At 38.4% G+C, this 13073-nt stretch overlaps 1 protein-coding gene across 12 annotated transcripts in view; it reads left to right on the top strand.

Annotated features, from left to right (window-relative positions):
- The window catches only part of ZNF536 (zinc finger protein 536), a 351794-nt gene that overhangs the window by 3953 nt on the left and 334768 nt on the right, over positions 1–13073 (top strand). Inside the window, exon 1 of one of the 12 annotated variants that reach the window (XM_032195425.1) lies at positions 226–245. The exons of the other annotated variants lie outside the window; for them this stretch is intronic. The gene's annotated coding sequence lies outside the window, so the exon portion shown is untranslated. Of the gene's footprint in view, positions 1–225; positions 246–13073 lie in introns of those variants that run through there. 12 annotated transcript variants of the gene reach the window in all.

The following is a 13073-nucleotide window of genomic DNA, read 5'->3' as shown; positions in this document are numbered from 1 at the left end:
CAGTGCCTGTGTACCTGTAGTGATATTTTGAAAGAAAATAGATTAACAATTTGTAATTCATGGTGTTTGAGTTGTATAATTACAGCTGCTGTGGAAGGGGAATGCATATTGCTGTTATGTTTGTGATCATCGAACAGATCATTACTAAATACTTCAGAATATTCAAAGATCGTGTGTGTGTGTGTGTTTGCGTACGCTTAAAATGTGACTTACTTAACTGAGCTGTTACTTCTTAAATCACATAGGTAAGTAGTTTTTTAATGTGTTTCTCCCCTCTCGTTTCACTGAGGTTGAAGATTACTGAAGTAATTAAAAATGCCAGGAATTTTTGGAGTGAATTTAGATTATATGTGAAAGCCATCCCCTCCTAGCCGAAGGGCTGGCTTGCCATATCGCAGGTTTGGATCAGGCAGGTTTGGAAGTATTTTGCAAAATAAGATTCTGGTGTAGCAGATGCTGTAGGGACAAACTTGTGGAGCGAAAGCAGTTGGAAGCATTGCTGCCTCCTGGAAGGGGAGCAACGATCCGTGGGGATGGCAGAGCAGAAGTGCAAAGTCTGTGTGCAGCCCAAGCCTTGCCCCGGCTTTCTCCCCCCTCGCCGAAGGCTGCTTTAGTTATGATGTCATTCTGATAGTGGAGAGCAAATGTCTTCTGATTCTACCATTAAACGCCTGGCTGATTTGCCTGATAATGATAGCATTGACGTCCTGCTCCTTGACAAATGCAAGCCCTGTGAGCCCTATGAATTAACTTTTTTCCCATGGATGAGAGCTAGCTAGCTTTACGACTCATGAATGTAGCAGCGCTTCTTTGACAGATTACTTTGAACCTTCTCATTTCTGCAACAAAAACCCTTCCCCAAAATGCTATTTCAGTTTAACTGCTAGTAGACCCCTGCACAGTTTGGGCCTGATTTGCAGAGCTGCTGAGCACTCACCACTTCCACTGACTTCAGATGGAGTTGTGGGTGCTCAGCAGCTTTGAAAATCAGGCCCTGTGTTCAATTAAAGGTTAACGCTTGCTTGCTTTCTTTTTCCTTTTTTTTTTTTTTTTTTTTTTTTTTTTTCCTCTTCCTTTCTTCCCTTTTTTATTTTTATTTTTTAAAATTGTAAAGTTAGTCAGCTAAGGAGGGCTCTATGATTTCTAGTCGTTATAAAAATGTTTGTAAATAGCCTGAGATGTTTGCCCTCCTCGCCTGTCCTGTTTTTCCCTTTCTGCTATCCTTTTTTGTTTAATTAATCTTCTAATGGATGCACTGTTAATATTTTAATCTTTTGAACAAAAGAATCATAAATGAGTTGTTTAAAGTTTTCAGAATGTTGTAGAAAGAAAATGTCTCCAGTTTGGTAACAAGTGCTTAGAGAATCGGTTGCTGTTTCAGACCATGCACTAGAAGGGACTCTTGGTACAGCTGATAAAGCCTGCAGTGGGGACACTTTCCTTTATCTGTTCTGTCCTCAGATTTTGCTCGTGACTGTGAATTTGTATCACTGCAGGTAAATGAAATTTAACATGATTTATTTTTTTTTAAAGTGCCACTGGCTTAAAGTTTGTTTTCATTTGCTGTTCAAATGATGACAATTAACAACTGCAGATGTAAGAAAGGTTAGTCCCTCTATTACATTTGCAGGAAATGCATCTAGAATATTTGCATGCTAAAGCTATGTTTTGCAAATGAGGTCGTGAAGATACAAGTTGCTATGACAGAAATACTGTATTAAATGTGACTGTAACTTGATCAATTGTGTAGAAGAAAAAGGAATTGTTCTAAGGGCTTTTTGACTTCTGAACATATTTGAGCTCTCTAATACTCAGCAAGTTGGCTGGTGCTGTCTTCACTGAAGACTTTTATATAATGAAGAGGCTGATTGTCATATTTTTGTCTGTGCTAGAGGCCAATAGCCCAACCCATTCATTATCAGGAGAGAGTAGCCTGGAAGTTGCAACATCAGGACCACTGCTTTGCTTGCAGCAATGAAGATAGGGCTGAGATCAGAAATTGTGAACTTCAGTACAGAAAGCTGACACATTCGTTTGTTTATCCACCATGGTAGCCTTAGGTGACCAGAGTTTTGCGTTAGAACAGATGTAGAAAACCCACCAGTCCATTAACATGGATTGTGCTTATTCCCCCGGAAGCACAAGTTTCAGCAAGCGTAGGAAAATCAGGAGAAGTCATTTTTCCAAATGTTTTTGCTTGAAGTTGACTTTGAATTGCACAGGTGTTTTTAGAGTGCTTTGACTAGATAAATAAATAAATAAAATGCATGGGTTTATATGAACTTTATAAAAAACAAACAAACAAACAAAAAAACGAAGAGAAACCATAAATAGATTTATTTTCCCATTTTGAATGAGGACAGTTACAGCTTTTAGTATCTTCTGATTTAGTGTGGTTTGTTGGGAATTGTAAGCAAATTTAAATTTTAATCTCTGAATTTCTCTCAGATATCTGATTAGATGTATGTAGGCTCTTCATACCGCTAAAAGCAGGATGATACTGAAAAGCCATTTTTATATCCTCTCATTCACACCTTGCATTTTTTTGCCTTATTCTTTGCCCCATCTTCTTTGAGGCATTTTGTGCATCTGCTTCGGAGGTGCAAGCAATTCGTATTCAGGGAAGGAGGACATAGATGAAAAAATAGAATAAGTATTCTTTCTTTTATAGAAACATGAATAAACTTATTTCTGGAAACTGTAGATGGAAATCCAGATTTCTCTAGTGAAGACACTCCGGGCACAGATGTTCACAGAACAGGAAAAGAGGATGAGTTACTGAAAGAAAAAATGTAAAAGTAAAGTAATTCTAATATGTTTAATTAGATGATCTTAGGGTTATTGTACAAATGTGTGGCTGTAATTTCTGTTTTTGTGTCTGAATACAGAATGTGAACTTTTTCTAACTAAGTTGCTGGTCAGGATCAGACCTTGGATAGAAACAAGTGAAAATTGTAACGATCTGATGGATGTTTGTTGCTTAACATGAAATAGATGAGTGGTGCTGGTTTGAATTTGAGTGGATCACAATAACTGCTGTGACATTTTCACTCCTATTGGCAGGTTAAGAAATGAAGCTAAGCACTGAGAGATGTGAAGTATCTTTTCAGAGACAGCAGACATCCGGATCAGAAAAGAGGCACAGAAATAGGGTAGCAGGGGGGCATTTGGACTGCCACTGCCCAACTGCACCAATGCTGTGACTAAACACAGTCCCAGAGAGAAAATTCTTCCAGTAGTCTGAATTTGGCACCTTTTCCTTATGTTTAAATTCACTCTAATTTTCAGGTGCATCTTACTAGATAACCAGATGCATCAAAAAAAAAAAAAAAAAAAAAAAAAAAAAAAAAGAATTACAGAGGAGTAATAATAATTAGCCTCATTGTTTGTGTTTTTTAAAAATTGTAAGATGGGGCCTTGAAAGTATTTTGAAGTCACTGTTTTTAGAGGTCTTAATCTAAATACTGTATGATGTGAGATTGTTTTTTAAAGAGAAGGGTTCATTAGGTCAAGTTGAACTATATTAAAGACAAACAATTTTGTTATAATCTGACTGTCTTTTAAACACAGATGAAGAAAACAGTACTAAAATAGCCACGGCAGCCTCAGTATCTGATCTTTTCTACATCACGCATTGCAGTATTTGAGACTCATATAGCTAAAAGCAGAATTAGGTAATTCATAACAAATATTTGCCATGCTATGAAAAAAAGCAGTGCTGCCTTTTGTGGTAGGATGTTAACGGAGAATTCTGCAGGTTACAATGCCTGAAAATAACGATGGTGGCTTAGACAGCACTCTCACCGCGTGGGGTGAACAACAGAACTAGCTGCCTCAAAACCAGCTGCTCATTCTTGTATGTTAGTGTTAAATTGCCCAGCTGTAGGCATCTTGGGCTTCCAAAGGGAGCTGGCACTTGCTGGGAGGGTTGAGGTCGGTGGAGTTTTCTGCCCGCTCCACAGCTCTGAAAATCAGGCAGCGGTTCTCCCAAGTGGGCTACCCACAGTGCCAGGGAAATGCTGCTGTGGAAAATTTGGCCCTGGATCAGTTTTATCGACGGGAGAACAAAAAGGGGGGGTGGGGGTGGGGGGTGGGAGGAAGGAGAGTACAAGCTGACTTTTGCCCACTGTGGGCTATGTAGCAGTGGGGGAAACCTTGGTTGCCTGTAGTGGGGGCTGCCCGTGGCTTGTGCTCTGCCTCGGGGCAGAGAGTGGGGCCTGGGCAGGCAGGGGTGTCCCGGGGAACTTCCTTGCCTTCAGCCTCAAATGGGTCAGGGAATCACAGTACGAAGTTACAATTAGCTGTTCTCAGCCTAAATGTGAACTTCATTGTAATTTCTTCTATAACATTTCTTTTTAAACTGTGATAAGCACTGTTACAAACTTTTTCTCCTGTTTTATGCCTTTGGGATGTTATTGCACAGTCGTTGTGGTTCTTTGTGAGGAAGGTGGGAGCCCTGCTTGAGCTCCTTGATGCTACCAAGGGGTCATCACAAGTCCCACAGTCCTACTCAGTGACAACAGGGCTGTGCTCATTGCTTCCTTGCTCGTCCTGGCCCCTACTGATCTGTGACTTAACACATGTGATAGTACAGGTTGCAGGGCTGGCCCTATGTTTATTTTGTGAAATGGTACCATGATTTGTATTACTATTGTTTTAGGTCACTCTCAGAAGTTGGTCTCCATAGATTTGTTCAAACATTGTTACCATCAATCTTGTCATTGGTATGTCAGTAGTAGATATAGATAAATACAGATATGTCCCTTTGATCTAAAATTTATAAAAGCATGGATAAATAGGAAACTTGGGCAGAATTACTTCATACAAAGGATAATAAACATATGGGATAGATTACCAGCAAGGAAAAGAGAAATGAGTTGAAGGGAAGCCTAGGTTTCTTTCTTGAGAAAGAGCTTGTGAGAGTCAGGGAGAAGAAAGCAAGGAGGTGTAAAGTCAGGTTTCTGTTAACGATGACTAACATGGTGGGTTGGATGCTCATGTCCTAACATTTCTTTTGGTAGCACTTCATGGATGGTTACATTTTATTTTCATGCATGTTTGTTAACATTGGCTCTGTAGGTCTATGAGTGTTCCTTTTTTCTTCAGGGATGAGTAGAAATGTTAAAACATAGGGCAGTGCAAAATTTTGTTTTTGATGTCAGTATTTTTCAAGGTGACAGAAAAAGTATCTTGTGTTGATGGACTGAATTAGGGACGAATCTTGTCTTCTCTGGAGTAAGTTTATAATTGACAAAGGAAGCAGAAACAGCCTTCTGCTCTAGGAACAAGGAGTTTTTGATAGACATTTGTCCTGGTTAAACCACAGTGGTGCTGGAAAAGTTCTGGAAAAAAAAAAAAAGGCACATAGACAAGCTCTCTTTGTTGTTTCGTTGTTGTTTGCCTCAAGAATTTGCATGAACATTTTTGTAGGTTTCAGTCCATGACTTCTGAGTTTTTCGAATGTTAGGTGTTGACCCAGTGTTGGTAAACAACTCTAGTTTTGAAACTGTTGCTACAGGTATCTTTTCACTGAAGCATTGTTTCATTGGAATGTACCCCTGCATTTTTTATGTAAATTATGGGTCTCCTCTCTGAGTAAAGTGCACAATATTTGTTTGATTTTTATGTGGTTTCTAGGATTTAATTCTGTTCCTCTTATTTCAGTTGGGACAGGACAAGGTCTGTAGATAAAACCTCCTTTCCACACCAGGCGAGTCTCATGTGATCCCTAGTTTCACTGCAAATACAACGTGCAATTCCCCTGATTGTAAAATTAGTGCAAAGCCTGGTGTTCTCAGAAAGCATGTAAGATCCTGCTTCATTAGTCCAAGTACAAAAAGAAATCCAAACTTTTGAGTTTATAAAATGCAAAGGTTATGGGCTACTGAAAATTGAAATGTATAATAAAATGACTTCATTTACCTTTTAAAGGGACCTATTCTTCATTAACTTATTGAGATTTTGCTATAGGAGTGTAATTCCTCTTAAGGCTAATAAAATAATTGGTAGAAGATATCCCAGTGTCTTTATTAGTACCATAATACCAGCTAACAAAATTCTCCTGCTCTAAATACTCCCCTCCTTGGAATTTACCATAAAATTTATTGCAAAATAGCTCAAATATTTTAAAATATCCTTGAATGTTTTAAAGAACAGGAGTTCAAACATCTTTCTTTTACCTGAGCACAGAAAGCTATACGTATGTGATAAATGAACATGCTATTAATTAAATTGGCAGTAGGAAATCCACAACCACTTCTGGATTAGAATTTCAATCTATTGAATGTTTTGGTAGAGTCTTTGGCATGCTAGGTGCTTTCCAAATATAGAAGTATAGTTTCTGGCCAGAATGAGCTGGGGTTTTCTTCTCACAGTTGAAAAATGCTAGTTCATTAGTTTGCAGCAACATGCTGAATCTTCGAAGGATTTCTCAGGTCCACAATTGAATTTCAGCTCAAAATGAAAGAGTTGCATCTCTGCACTTCATTATGGACTGGTGATTATGAAATGCACCTGGGTCACAAGAGAGCTGGATACAGATCGTTCCTCTCATATCTGATTTGAATCAGCTTCTTCAAATCAAGTTTCTCACATCCCAGGTGAGCGCTCTAATAACCACACTTTGGCTTTTCCAAGGTGGGTCTTTTTGAGATCCTGCTTAAGGCTATTCCAATTTAAATAATAATTTAATTATTCAGTAGGTTAGAAGAGGGCTGATTCTTGGCTTGGGCACTCAAGTGTGATGTGAGAGACTGGGTCCAGCTTTGTTCTGTTGCAGAATCTTGTACCCGACAGCACTGAGAATGATACAGTCAGAGCATCTGTGTTCATAATGCTGTTTGGCTGTCTCTTCCTTCAGAGAAGTTGTAAAAGCCATAATGAGGAACAAAAGGAAATTCTGAAGTCTTTAAGTGATGTGGGGAAATTGTTCCCTACTCAGCTCTCTACCTTTCTTGTAAAGTTTGTGATCCATTGTTTATAAAAATCAGTTGTTGAGGGGACATGTCTTGGTAACGCAGAATGCTTTCATCTCAAAATGAAGTTTTGTTGCCATTGTTTCATTCAATGGATTGTGTGTGTGAACAAAACTGATTAACTGATTTTCCCCTGAGCACTGAGCATCCAGCTGTAGGAGGCACAACAGGTGTAGGGTTAGTCCCTTCTCCTGTAAAGCCTTGAACCTCTGTATGATGCAGGGTTTGGGGATGGCTCTTTGTCCTACTGTGAGGTGGAAATGCCATGTTAAGGCCACGGGCCTTAGGGATACAAGGCATACTGCTAGTGCTCCATCCCTCACAGAGAAACTCGTGTGAGATGTAAAAGACCTGTGGAAATGGGAGGTTTCTCTGTCAGATTTTCTTAAAAAGGGTAGTAAAAACATCCTCATCCATAGAAGGGGGATCTGCAAAGGGAGGAAACCCTTCTTTGCCTGGAGTCAGAAATACTTATTTTGATAGCTTCTGTCTCCTCTGTCTTTCATTCTTAACTTCTCTGGCAGCGCAACTCTGGCAGATCCCATGCTGTATTGGTTGGTTCCCCTTCTGGCTGCTCTGCAACAGTGGTGGATGGGAGCCAAGGGAATAAATATAGCTCCAAGTTCCAGTAGTAACCCCCTGCCAGACTTCTACACAGAAACCTGGGAGGTCACTGAGGGAATGAGTGATAAAGAGTTTGGGCAGGCCCAGATCTGACTTCCCCAGCAGAGAGTATTTCTGCAGTCCTAGGGAAAGGGGAAAAGGTGCTGCAGGGCCCCACCACTGCCTTTGTTTCTGTGCAGAACTGAAAGGATCTGTAGATGAATTTCAAAAGCAGTTACCATTGGCTGTGTGGTTTCCATGTGAGTTTATTAAATGTGAACATTTTTATATATAAAAATAACTTCACCATTTTGTTATTTCCTTTTACGTATTTCACTCCGGTTGGAAAAATGAAATCAATCTAGTCAGCTTTTCATCAGTTTCTCTCTGGCTGTCATGCAGTTGCACAATGCTGCAGTGCTTGGCTAGCAAAAATGTTTACAATGAAAAATTGTTTTCAATGGGATTAAAAAAAGTATCATGGAAACGTTTTTATTGATCTTCAATTTTTGTGCTTTTTTTTTTTTCCTTTTTTCTACAAAACCTAAACTACATCAATGGTGTTCCTCTAATTTGATGCTATATTTTCTATATATACTTGCATTGTATAGACAGTATATAATCCTCTGTCATGTAGCACAAAAAATGCTAGCTTGAGTATTATGAATTGGTTCAAAGTCTGTGGAAGTCCATGAGCACCTTACAGTTGACTTTTTGAAGTCAAACCCTTAATCAACTGTCTGTAAATACCTGTTGTAGTTGGGTTAAGCTATCTCCATTGTTTAGAACTGGTCTGAGTTGCTGTCATCTAGTAATGCTGTGACATCTCTTCCTACAGCTGAGACAGATTTGGGAATATATCTTCAACCCTTACAGACCTTTGCTGCCACTGGCACCCAGTGAAATTTTACATGTGATAAAATGCATAAAATCAGATCCTTGGTAGATTAACTATAATAAGGTACTTTGGAGTAAAATATTGGCTGGAGGTTACCTTTTGCATGAAAGCTCTTAATTTCTTTCTTTCCTATTTTTTATCATTATTATTATTAGTGATGAATGTTTAATTGGTTTGGATTTTAATTTATTTTGCTTTCTAGTATAAATGGCAAAGAGCTTTTTCTGGGGAAACTGCCCAAATCTATGGATATTGACAACTGCTTTACGAATACAGGGACTCGGGCAGCATGAGAAAGCATCGCACCTCTCAAGGGGTGGCTGCTGTTAATAACAGAGCTGTCTGACATGAGCACCCAGAGCTTCCCTTGTCCCATTTCCCACACTGCCTGACTTCTTTCCTTCACTCAGTTTCCTTCATTTGCCAGCACAAGCCTTTGTAAAGAGGAGAAATGCATACCCTTGGGTACTCTTTGAAAAGTGGTAGCCTTCCTGTTAGAGAATCATGAATTTCACAGGCCCAAGCTTGTAAACACTTTTTCAATGCTTTTATGAAAATTGACCACTGAGTTCACTAATTGAAAACCTTAATGAATGTTTTAATGACCAGATCTATAGCCATCTGTGACTTAGTATCCTGTTTTCAGGTGTGAGTTGGATCACTCAAATTTAGCTTGCTTCTAATTGAAGTCATCACCAGACAAGCAAAAAGATACTGTTTTATAAATACGATTTTCAAGCCTCTTTCAAATACCAACTGTTGATTAGCTACTTCTCACATTATGACACTAAACTCACTGATTTCACACGCAACCTTTTACTTACCGAATACAGCTTTTGTAGTGTATTCCCATTCACCATTAAGTTAAACAACTTGCATTTGATGAGGTCTTCTGTTGTTGGAAAGAAAGGACGTATCACACAGGCTTTTTCAGTGACAATGGCAGGGGTATTGCAATTTATGATTTACATTTTTAATAAAACCAGGTAGATTTGAAAACTATTTACACATGTATAGTCTGTAATGTAACACAGTTTTCATTCAGCTGCTCTGTAGCTAGTATGAACATTTAAAGTAGATTTGATGCCTCTAAAACAGTCTGGCTGGTGCATATTCTTCAACTGCATGACATTTGTTCATGTACCTCTTTAGAAGATATTGATGTTTTTAATCAGACAGGGACTATTTTTTCTGGGTATACTTTGCTTTGACGAGATTTTCTGTTGGGAGATTGGGCTTTTGAAGAAGTGTTTCATATATTTGAGTCAAGTAAAATATTACCTATCAGAGCGAGAGACCCTCTTATGTTGCTCCTTTACAAATACAGATTTAGAAATAAGTCCTCAGTTTTTATTGTTCATTGTTATTATTACGCATCATATATCTTTTACTGATTGTGCTTTTATTCTTGATTTAATTATATTTGTTATGGAGCAAATGTTTTACTATTTAAAAAAATCATGTCATAATTCTGTGGTTTCTGATTTGTGAATGAAAATACCCCTGAACTCCCAAATAACTTTTTTTTTTTTTTTTTTTTTTTTAAGTGTCAATCTCTCCACTTTTCTCTCTGATGTTTGTGGTGAGGCTGAAAAAAAGAAAGAAAATAAAAAAACACAAACAAATAGAAAGCGAAGCATTGGCATTCAGCATGCTGCCAGCTACGTGTAGATGTACCAGACCTATGTATCAGAGCAAGAGTTTAATGACAAAAAATTTTTTCAGGGTCCCTCTGTGGCTTGCCACAGTGCCAGGAAAATGTTGTGAGGAGGAGCAGAGCTGGCAGATAACGTGAGGAACAGTATTGGATGTGCCTTTTCAGGCTTGTTTTTTTGACAGCATTTCCTCCTTTTATAATCACCTCTTTCTTGAAATAGGAAATCAGTTAAAAATCAGACCTCTTCTGCCTTCTGCCTCTCTTAGGACTCGTGTGTATTTTTTTTGTTTGTTTGTTTGTTTGTTTTGGAGATTTGTTCAGAAAGTATTATCTGTGTAAATGGAAGTTCTGCTAGGCTTGGGAGCCATTTGTACCTTTTTCTGGGTCTTAGGTGTTTCTTGGTTCTGTACTTACAGAGTGTAGAATTTAGTCCCCTTCAGTTACTTCCATTTTGGATTTGCCCCCTGTTGAGATCATTATTTAGTACTAGGACAGTTTTTATATGTTGAGTAGGGATCATTTATTTCTATAGAAATAAGAGGACTTAACAGCAGTGCACAATCTATATGCAAAACCCTACTAAGATAATTTGTACTTAAATGTGAACAACATTAATTCTAAACAATTTTCAGCCCTTATTTAGTCTAATCATTGCTGGACATCTAAGTGAAGAAGGTTCTTCTAACTTATTAGTTTATTATCAACTATATTGCCAACACTTAAACCCTTCGATTAGGTAAACCAGTTACCTATTATTCTATTAGGGCTTGCTGCTCTCTGGTTAAGTCCATCGTGGAACTCCTGCTGCCTAGGTGCAGATGCCCCATACTTCTATAAGAAGGTGTATGTGGAATTTGGCTACTGCACAAGGAGGATGTAAATATAGGAATTACTGAATAATACTTCAGTATTTTATAGGATGCCTGCATGTATTTCTTAAAACTGTATGGTATGAAAGTATCTATAGAAGGAATAAATGTGATTATCTTAGAGAAATCCATCTGGTAAGACCAAGAAGACTTTGAAATAGTCTCTTTTTTTTGTTGTTGTTTGTTTTTTTGTTTCTGTGGCTTACAAGTTTAAGTTTTCTGAGGAAGGTCAGGAAGGTTTTTTTTTTTTAAGCAAAAGTTTCTGTGGCTTTTAGGAGTTACTTAGTGTTTGTGTGGAAGACTGTATGCTCCCTCAGCTGTGAATGGTTGGTGGTTCTCTATTGTTTGTTTCATGAATCAAGTTTCCGATTTATAAACGTGCTGTTCACATACATGTAAATAATGTCAATTAAAGCTGTCCAGAGAAAAAGCTTACTGCTGTGGTGTTATATGACTCCACATATACTTCTTCAGCTGATCTTAAAATGAACATTTCTATAGTAGCATTTGAGTTAGTGTGGAACCAGTGGCATTGAAATGTACTTAGTTGTTTTACTAAAACTGGATGCCAAGTGTTAAAGCACGTACTTGGGTCTATGCTTAGGTCCACTATGAACTGTGGAAAATTCTCGTCACAGTTCTCTTAGTTAAGGAGTTATAATTTATAATGCTGGATCTAGGAGTTAAAGCACTTTGAAAGCCCACAAATTCTCCCTCCCCATTTGTTTTTTAATCTCTGTTGCTCTCATCAATAATCCATATGATTTCAAAAGTCATATGTGGTCTTAAAATTGTTTCTTAAATTTGCTGGAGTAGTAGTTCTAAAAAATATGGTTCAAAGGAATAATACTTTAGAATCATTGTGGTCTCGAATTACAATTAAAAGAAGATGTATTAAATATAAACAAAAGTAGCATTCATACAAATGTTAATTAAGCTCATGTCACAGAGCCTTGCTTCTTTGTGAAGAGCAGAAAGGCTCTTCTCATTTTCTTGTTCCTTCCACTGAGACTTGTTTGGTGGCCTTCTACCACCTCCTCTCCATAGCAAAACTGCTTCAGACTTCCAAAGTGGCCATTCTCATAATCTGCAACTAGTCGTGGCTCTGTAGCTAAAAAGATGGGCCTCTGAAGCAGTCACTGTGAGGGTAGCCTGTACTGGCTAAAGGAAGAAGAAGTGTGGAAATCATAAGACTTGTAGGGAGCTTTATACCTCTGTGATCAGGCAATGGCAATGTGTGGTGATATGTACATGGGCAGTGCATATAGCTAGAGGCCAAGACTTGGGCAGGAGCTGGAAGACTGGTGCTTACTTCATGCTGGTGAGGTGGAACATCAGGGGCACGGGGACTGCCAGCCATGGTCCGTGGTCTGACTTGGGAGCCCTGGTAAGGAAAAGGAAGGTGGAGAAATGATGGGAGAAAAGTCTTTTACTCTATCCCAGGAGAATGTTAGTTGGTATGCATTCAGATCAGAGCAATCTTACACTCTCACAGGTTGTTCTGAACTAATATTTGCTAATTTAATTTTCTTTGCAGACCTTGATATCAAAGTCGCTGAACTTTCCTTTTTTGCTGGAACTTGTGGTAAAATAAGAGATCTATACCAAATATTGAAAAATTAGCCTTAACAGAATGAAAAAAGAACATGCTAAATATCCTAAGTAATGATATAAATAAGGTGCCATGTCATTCTGCCCACCCTCTTTCATTCAAAACCAGATTATGTTCTTCATCTCTCTAATGGCACTATTAGCAAAATCATATTGGAAGCCAGAACCTTATTTGTGATGTTGTTTCTCCCTTGGGGCTGATATTGAAGCACGGGCACAGTATAAAACTTCAGAAAGAAGGCAAATATCAGCTACTTTTAGCCCAGGATTAGCAGTTAGGACTCTTGAGTGTCATCCGAACATTGATTATTTGTCAGATAATGCAATTACATTTAATGGAGGGCACTGCTTGGGAGTTACATAGTTTAACTAGCACGTTTGGTCTTTATGCATTATACCTTGTTCCGAGTCGCAATGGAAACAGGAGTGATGCTTGACACTCAGTTGCGGTAATATTTTTC

The sequence above is a fragment of the Aythya fuligula genome, chromosome 12, assembly GCF_009819795.1.
Source record: "Aythya fuligula isolate bAytFul2 chromosome 12, bAytFul2.pri, whole genome shotgun sequence".
Lineage (NCBI taxonomy): Eukaryota > Metazoa > Chordata > Aves > Anseriformes > Anatidae > Aythya > Aythya fuligula.
This window is presented reverse-complemented; position numbering and strand designations above follow the sequence as displayed.